The following is a 12,552-nucleotide window of genomic DNA, read 5'->3' on the forward strand; positions in this document are numbered from 1 at the left end:
CCACCTCTGAGATTTCTTGCCAGCACCTGGAGCCCGAAGCCTTAGAAGGGTTGTCAGCCCAATAAGAATATAGGATCACCCGCCCATCAGTCTGGAGACCCTTCTGAGCTGCTGTTTCTCACATGTTTCTGGGCCCTGGTGGACTCTCATTTGCCCTGTTTGTTCTTGATTTGCTTTTCGCAGTAAGGGGATCCTGACCCCATTGACAGTGACAGAGCAACTGGGCTGCACTGGCATAGGCACAAGAAAATATAATCATTCTGGGGGTGAGCGGTGGTTGAAACGACTCATATAATTATGTGGATTGTAATTTCCTTACGCATATTTATTTGCTTAACAACCCAGCATGTGAGACATATTATCTAATCTAATAAAAGATACAAACTTATGGGCACACAGCAATGTTACTTAACAACTTTCTCGTCTCACGGCCTGGCCGCCCCCCAAGTAGCCTGCCTCTTAAGGTCACTGTGGACTCCTGGAACCCACTCAGACACGCCACTTAAGAAGAACCACTTCTTGATTCCCCATCCGCCCGTAGGTCCTCACAGAAAAGGCATTTGCTGCAGGGGTGAACGTGGAATAAAGCCACACAGGGCAGTTTTCAGTTTGCTCCTGTGTGCCCGAAAGTCATACGTCCAATAGGCCCCGATAGCAGCTCCGAAATACAAAGCAAGGCCTTAAATTTAACTGCTTTTTCTAGTTCTCAAAGCACTGCACTTTCTTCATGGCAGATGATATTTTTGCATTATTATACCGTTGTAGTTGAATGGTGATTTGTTTAAAGCAACATTTCCAGCAGAACCTTAAATACCATGCCTTAACCCCAAAGTCTTCTTTCTACATTGGCCCAGATACCTCTGCTCCTGGCTATGTGTTGGGTTTGAGATCCTCCTGGGTGAGAAACACCAGGAAACAGCGGAACTGGTAAGGGCTACAGATTATATTTTAAGGATTATGCTGGTTGTGGACTTTATTGTCAGTAAGCTAATTAGGTCCTCAGAATTGATACCTTGTGGCTCAAGTTTTTTAAAATTAAATTAAGAAAAGAAATGGCCCAATCACTATCTCAGTTTTCTTCTCCTATATGAGCATAATGCGGAGGACACAATGCAGACAAAGAAATTATAACCTCTGCAGCGCTGGCTCATGATTCTGGCATGGAGTCGTTTTCAGTTCGCGGAATTCTCTTGACTCTTGGCAGGCCGTTGATTTAGAGTATGTCTAGTCAGCTTTTTTCTGTACGTTCTCATTTACATACCAGGATATTTCTGCATGATGATGACTTTTTCCTGCCTAAACATTAGTCTGTCACTGATAGAATTCCTATCATGTATTCCTCAAGGCTAGTATAGAAAGTTAATCCATTCCACTCAAGAACAGTAAGATCTGCTGAGTTCCAAGAAGGAGAAAGCACTTGGCCTAGTACAGAAGGCGCAGTGTTGACACTCCATTTTACAGAAGCTGACTGTCCTGGTTAATGGAAAGCTAGACTTTGCTTTATCGGTGATTTCTTGATTGGCTGTGGTTTTACTGCTTAACAGAACTTCCACCAAAACATTGTTATGGGAATCATATGAGAGGAGCGACTCAGTCAGAGGTTGTGATTTGGTAGAACCGCCAGTGAAATTTTGGTTCAGGACCTCAAAACCACGGCAAAACTGAGATATGTTTTCTGAAAGACCTTAAGGTCTTGGCCTAACATGAGCTCCCTCAGGCTATAAAACAGTGGGAGGAAGGGCGGCTTCCTTACCCCAAGAGAGAGTCCATTCTTTGCATTTGCCATATACCCAACATAAAACCAGATTGTGGTCTTTGAAGCTGTCCCTGAAGTGACAGTGGAGAGAACCGGGCAGCCCAGAACTCCCAGTCATGGAGATTGATCCTGCAAGAGAAGGGAGTTCATCATGGTGGATGACCTAAAGCGATTCATGTATAAAATGTTGCCAAGTGTTGAAGGGCTCCATGCTATCGTTGTGTCAGAGTTGGAGTACCTATTTTGAAGTGGCCAATGATAATGCTCCAGAGCGTGCTTTGAGACCTGGTTTCTCATCTACTTTTGCCCTTGCAACAGACCAAAGGAGCAAACTTGGACTTTCAAAAAATAAAAGTATCATGTTACTGTTACACCTACCAGGTGATTCAATTAAATCATTACCTTTGGTAGTGAGTTTCATAGCCAGCAGCAATGCCAATACAGGACTAATTGTCAGCCTAGAAAAGAAACGTACTCCATTCTTTGAAGAACTGAGACAAGTTGTGGAAGTTTCTTAATCGGACAATGGTTTCAATGTGTACCTTATCTTTATTATAACAACACAATATTGATCCAGCAATCTTTAGACCGCAGTACTTTTATCCATGTGCTCAAGAAAAGGCCCCTTTTTCCAACTTATACTGAAGAGCAAGCATATAGATAAAATTTATGGACAGATCAATTGTTGTATTTTCTGGGGTAGGGTCTTTTCTTATTTGGTGAGATCTGGGGATACCACAAAAATGGTTCAGTCTATCACAGCTCCCATGGAGTTAGTCCAGCCACCAAATATGGATGAGATTCTATTCCGTGGATCAGAATCAAACCGGTACATTGATCCACTTGAGCCATTAAGTGCTCTCTATTGTACAATCTGCCCAGGCCTGCAGAATGAAGCCGATTTTTTTTATTGCGAATAATAATAAGGAGATATTTTTCTTCAGATTATGTTTTATTTATTCGCCTTGAGTGCGAGGAACGTAAAATGGCTTAGTAAAAGCAAAATCAGTACAATCACTAACTATTCCTTTGTACTTATTATTTTATGGTATAGCTGAATGTTACTGATTGATTCTTCTCAGAGGGTGCTGCTCTTTAATGAAAATAAAAATTATAGCTAATGGTTTTTCCTCAAACTCCGCTTCCTATAACCAATCAGTGTTTTAATGTTTGTGTGTTCTTTATAAAATTTAAATGTAATTTGTTACTGAATGCTGTTTCCAATATTATCATCTATGTAAACATGATAGTATAACCATTTTTTCATATGTGAGTATAAATAAAATAGTATTAAAAAATAAAAAAGGCTGGGCGCGGTGGCTCAAGCCTGTAATCCCAGCACTTTGGGAGGCCGAGACGGGCGGATCACGAGGTCAGGAGATGGAGACCATCCTGGCTAACACGGTGAAACCCCGTCTCTACTAAAAAATACAAAAAACTAGCCGGGCGAGGTGGCGGGCGCCTGTAGTCCCAGCTACTCCGGAGGCTGAGGCAGGAGAATGGCATAAACCTGGGAGGCGGAGCTTGCAGTGAGCTGAGATCCGGCCACTGCACTCCAGCCTGGGCGACAGAGCGAGACTCCGTCTCAAAAAATAAAAATAAAAATAAATAAAAAATAAAAAAACCAGATTGTAACAAAGTCTGTAGTCATCCATGGAGGCAAAGATTCTGCTTTGTACGTCTCTTGTACCTTAAGTTTGCGCTAGCATGATAATGTTTCCACTCAAGAGTAATAACTAGGAATCAAAGCCTCCACACTCCTCCCACCTCAAGTCTCCTCTCTAAATTTTATCTGTAACTCTGTCCTGATGCTGCAGTTTTTCTGCCTCCCATTCGGACTTTCCTTGAAAGTCATCTTTCATTCTGTAATCATTATTAAACGCTTTCCTAAGTACCAGGCACCCGAATTAACTATATGAGCACAGAGCACTGGCCCTTAGTAAATGCAGCCTAAGAGAGAGATACACGTACCAATGATTATCACACAACTTTGTGTGTCACCGTAGGGGAATGGGCACAGGGAGGTGTCAGGGAGGTCTTCACAGGGTCAAAATTTCAGCTGCAACTTGAGAAGAGAGCATGAACATCTACTGTCCTGCACCCCCCGGACCTCCACCCTGCCTCAGTGGGTGCAGTCCTGCAGGTGCCGGCCTCACAGCAGAGTGCAGGCTGCACTTCAGCCCACTTGCCACCCTGGCCTGACACTGATGCAGGCCCAACTTGTTCAACCATGAAGGCAGAATGCCTGCTATGTGCAGAATTCCCTGAGGCTTTGAGTAGAAAAGCCTCAGTTTTCCTAGGAGAATTGTCAAACTAGTTGGGTAGATAAGAAAAAGGATGTTAACGCGGCAGTTCGTCACCAAATACATTCTAAAGGATTGAGACAAGAGAGCGATGGACCATCTTGACTCAGCAGTGAGGATCAGACGCTGTTTCCATTGTGAGAGTCCCCCAACCGGGAACTGGACTGGCGCTTCCCACACCTCCTCTCATTTCCCTCTCACGGGAGAATTATCATTTGCATTTTACAGTGAGGAACCTGAGGGACACACAGACTATCCCTTCCAGGCTGCCTGACTCTAAAACCCAGGTATGTACACCTCATTGTTGTCCTGGAACTTGAAGTGGAGTTGAAAAGTGATGAAACATGGGCAGTGACATCCCAGGAAGAATAATCTACACAGGCTGGAAGGTGGACAGGGGTGAGGGAGAAAAGTTTGTAGAGATAAGAGGTAAGGAGACCAATTGGGAAGCCACTACAACCATCTCGGCATGAGGTGGTGGGCGTCTGCGGCATTCTAGAAAAGTGAGGAGGAGATGCATTTATGCACACTTTGAAGAGATAATCAATAAACTTTGGCCAAAAAAAAAAAAAAAAAAAAAAAAAAGGAGAAATCAAGAATCGAAGGTGGAAGGAAGTGCTACCTTTAGAAGAAATAGGTACTATGAAGCAGGAAACTATGCTTTGGGGAAAAAAGATAAAAGAAGATCACCCTCCTCTTCCCACAATTGTTCCTAAAATGAATTTATCTTTTTCCCCCTCACAGCAGTGTCATTACATTAAATTGTATAAACTATGTATATGTTTGTTTTGACTGGCTCCTTTGTAAGAAGGCTGGTCTTGCTCACTACTTGTATCCCCACAGCCTGGAACAATGCCTGGCACATAGTAGCTGCTCAATAAATATTGGTCGAATGAATGCAATGTTTAGTATGTGGTGAAAAATATTAGGAGAGTAATTAGAAGAGAGATGTGGCTTTGTCTTTCTGAAGGGAGCGATTGCTATGCAGCTCCAGCCAGCTGTGGCCATGTGATAATAGTATCATTTCAAGGGATAAGAGACATCCAGAATTTTATGGAAAATTTTACAACTTAAGATAGTTTTTTTCTGTCGCCCAGGCTGGAGTGCAGCGGTGTGATCTCGATTCACTGCAACCTCCACCTCCCGGGTCCAAGCGATTCTCCTGCCTCAGCCTCCCGAGCAGCTGGGACTACAGGTGCATGCCACCATGCCCAGCTAATTTTTGTATTTTTAGTGGAGATGGGGTTTCACTGTGCTCCCAAGCTTGGGGTGGGCAATGTAGGCAAGTCGATCGAGCTTGCGGCTGACACCCTTTGGGATCTTGGGCTTAACCTCCTTGGGCTTTACGAGGGCCTTGATAGCCTCGGCACGTGCACTCATGGCCTTGACACTGTTGGCCTGCATCTTCTTTAGGCCCTTCTTGTTGTGCTTCTTGGCAAAGCACATGTTCCTCAGGAACTTGGGGTCCACCCCCTTAAGAGATTCATATCGGCCAGGCGTAGTGTAATCCCAACACTTTGGGAGGCCAGGGCAGGCGGATCACGAGGTCAGGAGATCGACACCATCCTGGCTAACATGGTGAAACCCTGTCTCCACTAAAAATATAAGAAATTAGCCGGGCGTGGTGGCAGGCACCTGTCGTCCCAGCTACTCGGGAGGCTGAGGCAGCAGAATGGCGTGAACCTGGGAGGCGGAGGTTGCAGTGAGGCAAGATCAAGCCACTGCACTCCAGCCTGGGCAACAGCGTGAGACTCCGTCTCAAAAAAAAAAAAAAAAAAAAAAAAAAAGAGAGAGATTGTATCTTTGTGATCGGGGTTTCTTGATGCCATTTCTGTGCCATTTTCGGGACTGGTTGTGTGTGGTGTGGTTCTTGGACTTGGACATGTCTGCATCGTAAGCCATGGCTTCCTGGAACCGGAAGCTAATGTCTTTAATTTTTTTAAATGTACGGTTCAGAAGTCTTAACTATTGTCTTGCAGCAACAGATGTTTAGAACTTTTTTATCTTGCAAAATTGAAACTCAGTGCCTATTAATCACTAATGCCCTCTCCCCCAGTTCCCCCAGTTAGAAACTACCTTTCCATTTTTTGTCTCTGTGATTTTTGACTACTTTGGATACATCATATGAGTAAAGTCATACAGTATTTGTCCTTTTGTGACCGGCTTGTTTCACTTAGCATAATGTCTGGAAGGTTTATCCATGCTGTAGCATGTGACAGGATTTCTTTATTTTTTTTTAAGGCTGCATAATATTCTGTTATTGCATATATATACCATATTTTCTTTATCCATTCATCAGTGGACATGTGGGTCGCTTCTACCTTGTGGCTGTCGTGAAAAAATGAACATAGGTGTGCAAGTATCTCTTTGAGGTTCTGCTTTGAATTCTTTGGATGTATATCCAGAAAGTGGATTGTTAGAGCAAACAGTAATTCTGTTTTTAATTTTTTGAGAAAACTCCATATTGTTGTCCACAATGGCTGCAACATTTTACAGGCCCACCAACAGTGCACAAGGGTTCCAATTTCTCTACATCCTTGTCAACTCTTGTTACTTTGTGTTCTTTTGATCGCGACCCTCCTACAGGGTACAAGGAGATAGCTCATTGTGACTTTGATTTGCATTTCTCTTATGAATAGTGCTGTTGAGCATCTTTTCGTATGCCTGTTGGCATTTGTATACCTTCTTTAGAGAAATATCTGTTCAAGTCCTTTGCCAGTGTTTTATTCTGGTTGTAATTGTGGTGGTTGTTGCTGTCGAGTTGTAGGAGTTTCTTACGTAATCTGAAGACGACCCCTTATCAGGTATGTGGTTTGCAAATATATTCTCCCATTCTGTAGGTTGATTTTTTTATTCTATTGAATGTTTCTTTTGATGCACAGACGTTTTTTAAGTTTGATGTTGTCCCATTTGTCTATTTTTGCTTTCATTGCTTGTGCTTTTGATGTCATATTTGCTTCTCATTCTTGATACCTCTGCTGCCCTTAACAAACCCAGAAAGATTTTTAATAAATTAAATCAATAAATGAATGAATATGCCATAAATAAAAAAGAACAGAAAGGCTTCTACTTAATTAAGTGGCAGGACTTACTCAACAATCAACTCCCAGTTGAAATTTCACTTGGGCTTCCTCATAGAGTGCTCCCTCTTCCCCTCCTTGTCTCATTAGTGACTTCCCTTCCTCTGCATCCCAGTTTAAGTGTCACATCCTAGAGAAGGCTTCTTGGTCGTCTCTGACTTAGTCAGATCCTCTGTTTTGTAATCTTGTGTGGCCTATATCTCTCTCATTCATAATCAACACTGTTGTTCCACATTGATACATATTTAACCATTGGATTAATATCTGTCCCCTTTCATTAATTATAGTATCAAAAAGAATGATGAGTGTATCTGATTTTGCTCTTATTTCTCACAGCTAAAACTGTGTCTGGCACATAGAAATGCTCATTAAATACTTACGAAATGTAGGAAGATTTACTCTTGACTAGAAGAAGAGAATAGGGTAATGAATCCTGGGCCTGGGCTTGGGTTTTTGATATCCCAAGTGCAGAGCAATGCAGGAGAAAACAATGCCTGCCCTTGGACTCTTTTTTGGAAGACTAACAGTTGTGTGTGTGTGTGTGTGTGTGTGTGTGTGTGTGTAGTGAGGGTGGACTGGGTGGTGATGCATGTTCACAGAGAAGTGGCAGGCATGTTAAAGGGGCTGAAGAGACAGAGTATGATCCGTAAAACTTACGTCCACTGTAAGGGTGAAAGTATTTTCACATGGGACTTAATTAATTGATGGTATATGTGGCACAGACTCTAGTCCCATCATAATGGCTTTTTTTACATTTAAATTTTATTTATTTCATTTCTATATATATTTGTAGTTTGTGATGGGGGTGTTTGATTTTGTGACACCTGATCCCCATAGAACTAAATGAGCCCCATTCTTTTTGAATAGCAGATATTTAAGTTAAAGATAAATTTAATTTTGATTTGGAAGCTGTGCAATACTTTCTGAAATAAAAGGCAACAACCTAGGGAACCCCACAATTATAATTGGGGTTTACCACTAATAACGGGTAAAACAAATCATTAAAGCCAAGTTTTTGCCTCAAATTGGCTAGTAAAATTCTCTCCTTTCCTTTAAAGGACAGGCTGAAGCCATTAGACCAGCAAGACCCCTGCCTGTGTGCTGCCTCTCTGCAACGTGCGAATTTTTTCCTTGTAACTGTGAAGTGATTAACACGTTGCCTTTTTGCCATTTTCATGGTATTATCATCTTTATAATGGCTAATAAATCTTATGCTCTCCGATCCACACATTGCTCTTTCATTTACTTTATAGAACCCTAAGAGAAATTAAAGAGATATTCAGAATACTTTAAATGATAATAAAAGAGTATCTCTAAAAGCATTTTCTGTGCACACAGGATCTTAAACATTTGACCAATACAACCTAATCACTTTTCTTCCTTGATGATGTACTTCTAGGTTCACATATCATTTTTAAAAATTTTTATTTTTAGTTCTGGGGTACATGTGCAGGATGTGAAAATTTGTTACATAGGTACACGTGTGCCATGGTGGTTTGCTGCACCTGTCAACCCATCACCTAGGTAGTAAGCCCAGCATCCATTAGCTATTTATTCTGATGCTCTCCCTCTTCTCACCCTCCCTTCCCAACAGACCTCAATGTGTGTGGTTCCCCTCCCTGTGTCCATGTGTTCTCATTGTTTAGCTCCAACTCATAAGTGAGAACATGCAGCATTTGGTTTTCTGTTCCTGTGTGTGTTTGCTGAGGATAATGGCTTCCAACTTCATCCATGTCCCTGCAAAGGACATGATCTTATTCCTTTTTTTTTTTTTTTTGAGACAAGGTCTTACTCTGTCACCCAGGCTGGAGTGCAATGGCGCAATCTTGGCTTACTGCACCCTCCACCTCCCAGGTTCAAGTGATTCTCCTGCCTCAGCCTCCCAAGTAGCTAGGACTACAGGCACCTGCCACAGTGCCCAGCTGTTTTGTATTTTTAGTAGACACGGGGTTTCACCATGTTGGCCAGGCTGGTCTTGAACTCCTGACCTCAGGTGATGCACCTGCCTTGGCCTCCTGAAGTGCATAGGCTTGAGCCACCGCACCCGGCTGATCTCATTCCTTTTTGTGGCTGCATAGTATTCCGTTGTGTATATGTACCACGTTTTCTTTATCCAGTCTATTGTTGATGGGCATTTGGGTTGATTCTACGTCTTTTCTGTTGGTTCACATATCATTTAATGAGTCTTAGGTCTATTTTTTAGGCCTCTGTTGACAATAGTTAGGGGCCAGGTGCAGTGGCTCCTGCCTGTAATCCCAATACTTTCGGAAGTCGATCACTTGAGCACAGGAGTTTGAGACCAGCCTGAGCAACATGGTGAAACCCTGTCTCTGCAGAAAAAAATACAAAACTTATCTGGGCTTGGTGACACGTTCTTGTAGTCCCAGCTACTCGGGAGGCTGAGGTGGAAAGATCACTTGAGCCCCAGGAGACGGAGGTTGCAGCGAGCCGAGATCCCACCACTGCACTCCAGGATGGGTGATAGAGCAAGGCCCGGTCTCAAAAAAAAAAAAAAAAAAAAAAAAAGAAAATGGGGATGGAAAATTTCATTTACAGGAGGAATAGGATCAGGAAAACTATTATACAACATGGTGATTATAGTTAATAACAATGTATTGTATACTTGAAAATTGCTAAGAGAGATTTTAAATATATATATGTATCACAAATAAATGATAAGTGTGAGTTGATACATATGTTAATTAGCTTAATTTAGCCATTACACAGTGCGTGCGTATTTCAAGACATCATGTTGTATACCATAAATATATACAATTTTTATCAATTAAAAATGAATAAATTTTTTAAATAGACATAGAAGGAAACAAATCCTGATACTTATTTGTTCATTAGGTTTTGCATTACTCTTAGAGTGAGAAGTTTGAGTGGAGAAATACAGTCTTTTTTTTTTTTTTGGAGACAGAGTTTCACTCTTGTCACCCAGGCTGGAGTGCGATGGCTCGATCTCGGCTCATTGCATCCGCCAGCTTCAGCCTCCCAAAGTGCTTGGATTACAGGCATGAGCCACCAATCCCGGCCTGAAATGAAGTCTTTTAAAATAAAGTTGCGTATAGAATAAGGTAGGTCATAAACACATAAATAAAATATGAGATAATATTCTGTATTTACCAGATACCAAAATATTCTTTCTGTTATGTACATGTGTGGGTTTCATAAAATTTTAGTTTGTAAGCTGACGCTCATATTATTTAATTTGGTTATCACTATAACCCCGTAGGGAAGCAGCCCACATAGTATCTCCATCTTCCCATGTCATAGATAAGAAAACTGAGATGCACACAGCTTGCCTCACTGGAAAAAGTAACATAGTAACCAATCAGTATCTATCCCCAAAACCAATGCCTGTCTAGAGGAAAACTATGATGCCCAAGAAACCACATTTTTAAGGAGATTAAATTTTCCAACATGTATTTCTTCTGTGAAATATAAATAAGGTTCTGTTTTCATTAGGATTTTTATGGAGTGAATGTAAAAAAGTGAATGTAATATGGTTGCCACTAAAGCTCAGCTATAATACACTTACTATTAATAATCAGAAAGGTGAATTGCAGGTGTTAAAGAGGGTAAAACATTACATGGGACTAGATTAAACTGAGGGTTTTACAATTAAAACCTCCATTTGTTTTTCTCTTTACATAATCAGCCTGTGGGAAGAGAAAAGTAACCACAGTTGAAAACGTTAGTGGGCTTAAATCTCACCTTACCTACATCTGGAGTGGTATGATAATCTGTCCTCTCCTGATTAGGGCTTGTATTTGATAGGTTCTTCTAATGCTCCTTTTATTGTATTTTATTTATTTATTTATTCATTTATTTTTGAGACGGAGTTTCCCTATTGTTGCCCAGGCTGGAGTGCAATTGCACAATCTCGGCTCACTGCACTCTCTGCCTCAGTCTCCCTAGTAGCTGGGATTACAGGCGGATGCCACAATGTCTGGCTAATTTTTATATTTTTAGTAGAGATGGGGTTTCACCATGTTGGTCAAGGCTGGTTTTGAATTCCTGACCTCGGGTGATCCACCTGCCTCGGCCTCCCAAAGTGCTGGGATTACAGGCGTGAGCCACTGCTCCCGGCCAATACTGCTTTTATTTTAAAAAGGACAAGTTGGACACTAGTTTGCATGCATAGCTTATTGATTCTCCTACAGTGGGGTCATAGCTCCCCATTTGTGATGCCAGAAGATTGCCTGTGGAATCACAAGACCTCTTCCAATGTTCTGTTATGCTATAAAAAGACCAGAACCTTTACATTTTGAATTAAAAGAATATCTGTGCATTTAAAAAAAAATAATAAAACAAAACCAGTAGTTGCGGCAGTAGTAGCCGGTAGTGGGGTGGTAACAGTAATAACAGGACTGGGAAAAAAAAGTTAAATGCCTATTTTAGCTTTCAAAATTAACCTTTTCATGCTGGGCATGGTGGCTTACATCTGTAATCCCAGCAATTTGGGAGGCCGAGGCAGGCAGATCGCTTGAAGCCAGTAGTTTGAGACCAGCCTGGGCAATATGGCAAAACCCCTTCTCTACAAAAAAGAAAAATAAAATAAAAAATTAGCCGGGCCTGGTGGCATGCGCCTGTAGTCCTAGGTACTCGGGAGGCTGAAGAGGAAGGATCACTGGAGCCTGGGAGGTGGAGGCTGCAGTGAGCTGAGATCGTGTCACTGCACTCCAGCCTGGTTGACAGAGTGAGACCCCATCTCCACAAACAAATAACAACAACAAAATTAGAATTTTCATTTTCAGATACCTGTAGATTTACATGGGTTATGGACTGAATGTTTGTGTCTCTCTAAAATTCGTATGTTGAAATCCTAACCCCCAATATGATTGTACTGGGAGATGGGCCTTTGAGAGGTAATTAGGTCATGAGAGTAGAGCCTTCATGAATAGGATTAGTGTCCTTATGCTAGACAACCCACTCTCCTTCTGTCTCTGCCAAATGAGAGCACAATGAGAACACAGCTTACTGCAAATGAGGAAGAGTCCTTCACCAGACCCGGGATCTGTTGGCACCTTGACCTTGGACTTCCCAACCTCCAGAAATGTGAGAAATAAATTTATGCTGTTTAAGCTACCCAGTATATGGTATTCTGTTATAGCAGCCTGAACAATGACAAAATGCAATTTTAAGAAATTATACAGGAAGATTTCAGTATTCTTTGTCCAGTTTCCCCCAATGGTAGCACCTTGCAAAACTATGGTATAAGACCACACCCAGCATATTGACATTGATACAATTAAGAGACAGCACATTTCCATCACCACAGGATCCCTCATGCTGGCTCTTTATAGCTACATTCACTTCTTTCCTACTCCAGCACTTTCCTTAATCATTACTTCATTCTCTATTTCTATAAATCTGTCCTTTCAAGAATGTTATATAAATGGAATCA

The 12,552-nt window shown here is 41.7% G+C and overlaps 1 pseudogene; it reads left to right on the plus strand.

The window, feature by feature from the left end:
- Positions 1–1,801: 1,801 nt before the first annotated feature.
- LOC123569858 (ragulator complex protein LAMTOR3-like) lies at positions 1,802–2,406 on the plus strand (annotated as a pseudogene).
- Positions 2,407–12,552: the final 10,146 nt, after the last annotated feature.

The sequence above is a fragment of the Macaca fascicularis genome, chromosome 17 (assembly GCF_037993035.2).
Source record: "Macaca fascicularis isolate 582-1 chromosome 17, T2T-MFA8v1.1".
NCBI classification, from domain to species: domain Eukaryota; kingdom Metazoa; phylum Chordata; class Mammalia; order Primates; family Cercopithecidae; genus Macaca; species Macaca fascicularis.